Below are 4,864 nucleotides of genomic sequence, written 5' to 3' on the forward strand. Positions count from 1 at the left end.
ACCAGTAAGTGGTCCTCACAACACCCAAAACACACATGTTTCCCATACGGTATTAGACCCTACCCAATCATCCACTTCTAGTCCTTTGGGGTGCAAGACTGAACCGGATGTAATAAGTCATGCTTCCTTTACTGCAGTGCTGGGTAGTTTGGAGACCTTCCCTAGCCAGGATGCTATGGGCTTCTAAATCCCAGGTTATCACTCAAAGTGTAGGCCATTACTTCCTCTGGTGAGGCAGGGCCATGCTTTAGAAGAGGGTGTGCTTGTGGGGCAGAGCTCTGATGCTGGGGGGAAGGAGAGCATGCAGGCTGTGAAGGACAGGCTGAAACAGGACACTGAGTAGGTGGTGGCAACTCACTAGCATTTCTCTTCCTTCTCTTTCTTGTCTCAACCACAGACAGTCGAAATAAACCCACGTTGGAAGAAGGATGGAGTGTCGATTCGACATCACAGCTACAGCTTTGAAAGACTAAATATCAGCAGTATAGATACAAACATTTATTTATATATTTATTTATTATATACATGTATACCTATATTTATTAATTCATAAAAGTCTACTAGAAGTCTGAGTCAGCATTTGTCACATGTTTGTTCTCTTAGCAATTTTGTAGGATGTGCCAAACACTGATAAGGAGTCTTTTTCTATATTGCCAAACATTTCCTATTATGATTGTCACTGTGTTGAGCCCCACTAGAACTGCTCTTTCTGTGCCAGGCACTCTTTAAACAAAGATCTTTGTGTATGGCAAGCATCTGGTCAGCACTGTGGGTAGTACATGCTAAGAACTCTGTTAGTATTATCTTACTGGGTGACAGCCACTCTGGCAGAATACCAATGTTTCAAGCAGGCTAAATGGCTCAGTGATAAAGAATCCTGCAGTCAGACTTGACTTCAATCTTAAAGACCTACGTGGTGGACACAGAGAACTGGCTCCCTCACAGTGTCCTTTGCTATTCACAACTGAACACATTTGCGTGTGCACACACATACACACATATCCATGCATACAAGCACAAAATAACTCAAAAAACAATTGAAAATATAAGAAGCCTATCAACATTCCATTTAGCAAGGAATATACCTAATGCATATTGCTGGTTGTGTGCCCTGTACTCATATGTGGAATCGTGTGTCAGCTATCATTGCACTGAAGCAAACTGCCTCGCCTTGCCTTGGACTGCCAAGAAGCCATCTATTTGTCTATGTCAACACGTTTCTCTATCTTGCAAAAACACATATACCAGTCATCACTAGGGACACTTTTTACTTGCCATGCTACACTAGAAATGTATTTACTTACAACTATCTCGTTTCATTGTTTGGCTAGGATACACTTCCTTCCCTGTGTGCACAAAGGTGACAAATCCAAATTCTTTTATGTGGTAGAATCTGTCTTTGCTTGACCACACATAGGATCTTCATCTACCAAAGAGCCTGAGGCTCAGTGTAGACAGATGCTCATGTCTATGGAGATCAAAAGTTATTTTTTTTACCCTCTAATTTTAACTTTTTGGGAGTAAGTGTAGTGTCTGATTCTAGGGATTGAACCCAGGCCCTCCTGCATGTGCGGTGAGGGCTCACCACTGAGCTGCACTGGACTAGTTTTTATTGCTTCATTGTTTACAGAATCCTGAAAGAAAGTTAACGCAGAAAGATTACTCTGGGCTTACAGTTTCAGTGGGCTTAGTTGATAGACGCTTTTACCATACATGCAGTGTATGAAGGGAGGCTGTTCTTCCCTTCATCTTGGATTAGGGTGGCCAACAAGGAATATAGGAAGGCCCAAGGTAAGAAACAGACTCAAGTATATGGTTCTAATGAACTAATTCCTCAAGCATCCTTGTCTCCCACGTAACTACCAATACCATGTGACAACTTGCCAACAGATTTGCTTGGCGATTAGATGAGAGATCCCACAACATAATTACTTTCAAAAATGTCCTCACACATGGGAAAAAGTGGAACTTTTCCTACTATGTCCTAGACTTCTCTGAAACACTCAGACTATCAAAATTAACACACATACTCAGTTGTTTGTGTCATTTCCAGATGAGGTTTCACTAAATCACCCAGGCTGGCATCAAATTTGCAGTTGTCCTCTGTCAACTTCCAAGTTTTCAGGATCAGAGCTTCTCCTGGGCTCTAATAAATATCTTTTTGTTTACTTTTTTCACTGATATATGTTCCATTATGCATCCCAGGCTATACTGAAACTCACTTTATAGCCCAATTGTGGTATTTTTGCCCCACTCAGCCTCTGGAGTACTGGGCTTACAAGAGTATACTACTGTACATAGTGTGATTGAATACATTTCTAAGCGAGTTTAACATTGACCTAGGTCCCTATAACAGGATTTAGGGAGCAACAATCTAAGGAAGACAGTAGGGTCATCACAAGGAAAGTGTTGTGAGCAGGACTCACCAAACTCACAATAAAGTATACTCCTTGGGAGCTGTAGAGATGGCTTAGTAGTTAAAGTGGTGACTGCTCTTCCAGAGGTCCTGAGTTCAAATCCCAGCAACCACATGGTGGCTCACAACCCTCTGTAATGGGATCTGAAGCCCTCTCCTGGTGTGTATGAAGACAAGGACAGTGTGTTCATATACATTAAGATAAATAATAATTGTTAAAAAAAATACTTCTTTTTAGCCTGGGATATGGTTTACTAGTAAAGACTGACCCTAGCCAACATATACAACAGGCCTAGGGGACAAGGTATCACTCTAGAAAAATAAGATACAACGGCAGAAATTAAGGATTTTATATGAATATCAATAGATGATAAAGTAGATACTTAACAGAGCCTAAGGGAGGTCTCACAAATGTGGAAATAGAGCCAAGTCCAAAGTCAGAGCCGAATGGCAGCCAAGGTAGAAGAGCTTATGGAATAGAAGAATTAAGGCTTATAAATGAAGGGCATAGATAAAATGAGACCTAGGGTTTTGGACCACTGCAGACAAGAGACACATAACCTGTGTTGGTATGTGCGGGAAGCGGGTGCAGCAGCATGGGCCAAGATGGTGCCCTAGCCCCTTGCCAGGCCCCATGAAACCGGAATGTTTACTGCCTTGCCCGAACATGCGCAGTTAAAGCATGCCTATTCCTTGTGATCCGGATCTGTCAGCCTATCGGTGACCGACCTGAGCTCGTGCCTGGAGTGTGTGTGATTTCTGATTGGATGAGGTGGTGTGGAGCGAGATGAGGTCAGTTGCTGTGAGTAAGGAGAATAGGGCTTGCTGCAAAAAGGATAGGGAAAGAAGAAGCTGTTGGGAAGAGAGCTGTAAGAGAAAAAGCCACAAGTAAAGAAGCTGCTGCGTGAACCTGCCTTGTTGTCCTTGTTGTTCTTGTCTCTCATGCTCGAAGAACCAGTGACAACTGGTGGCCCATAAGGGGAACTCATTGAGTTGTTCGGCAATGGTGAGTAAAGAAAGTACAGGCCTTTGAAAATTTTGGTAAGCAGCGGTAAGGAAATTTTGGTAAGAGTAGAAGTAAGGAAATTTCAGTAAGCAGCGGAAAGGAAAGTTTAGTAAGCAGTGGTAAGGAAAGTTTAGTAAGCAGTGGTAAGGAAATTTAGGTAAGTGGCCTGTTTAGAACCTCTTTAGTTAGACTGTAAGAGTCTGTGGAAACTTCTAAATTCTGTGTTTTTATCTAAACAATACTGAGAACATACCACTGCCGATTATTTGGAATTATAACTAACAAAAATTATTCTACTCTGTCACAGGTACTTGTCAACATTTATTGTAGTTATCTTAAATGTTCCCTGTTAATTCATTTTCTCTTAAGTTTTTTGTTGTGTTTAGTTCTGTTTGATACTGGGTTTCACCAAATAGGCAAATATTTATTGACTATTTAGTCAGTGAGAAGTCTGTAAAGATGTATAAAATTCTTCCTGTTCTCAAAAAAAATGTAAAGATGATGTAATGAAAGTTTCATTTTTGAGAACCCAGATCCCCCCAATAAAGTCTCTGTACTGATCCCTTTCTGTCTTATCTTCTGAGCTTTGTGCTCTGCATTTACATAAGTATTAAATATTCCACTTCACTGCAGTGTATCCCACTTCTTAAGTATTTTATGAAGACTTTTTGTTAGAGCTTCTCTTAAAATCAGTACAGTGAATGATGGTCCCTGTGTGGTGGTCCCTGTGTTAACATAGGTGCATACACACAGGAGAGGAGGATCTGGTCCTTTGTTACAACATACAATGTGCCCATGCAGCAGGTGCTTCAAGTTGTCTTTATTAATAATCATTCTAAGTGATTGTCTCTCTTCATGAAGGAGAAAATCAGATAGGTTCCCCGGGAAAAAGGGGACGAAGCATTAAGGTTCTCAGGTATAGAGATGAAGGTAAGGTTCCCGGGAAAAGGGGAACAAAGCATTAAGGTTCTCAGGAATAGAGATGAAGGGAATTTCAGCAACATGGGTTCAACTGCGACTAAAATGAAAGTAAAAATGTTAGCCATCTGGAACTTGGTCAGGACATGTTTGAGGGATGCTAGTGGAAAGTACACAGCTGAAATAGAGGAAGGATCGGCGGCCCTTGAGGAGGCTAAGGAGATTGCTTCTCAGGCTAGCCACTGAAAACCTAAACAGCTTAGACAACAAACCAAAGATAAGAAAGAGAAGAAGGAATCTAGCTCTAAAAGGTCTACTAGTGACAGCTACGGGGACTGATAGTAACAGTGACATCTGTAATCGGATGCCCGCTGGAGTTTGAGGTGCAGTAGGCCACCCAAACCATCAGCCCCTCTGTTGCCTTCTCCTCCCCCCTATAAAGATGAGGGAGACAAAAGGGGAAAGCATAGTCTTCATGCAAAAGTAAAATCTCGAACACATGTTTAAACTCTGATAAAGGCAGT

This window comes from Mus musculus, chromosome X (assembly GCF_000001635.26).
Source record: "Mus musculus strain C57BL/6J chromosome X, GRCm38.p6 C57BL/6J".
NCBI classification, from domain to species: Eukaryota; Metazoa; Chordata; class Mammalia; order Rodentia; family Muridae; genus Mus; species Mus musculus.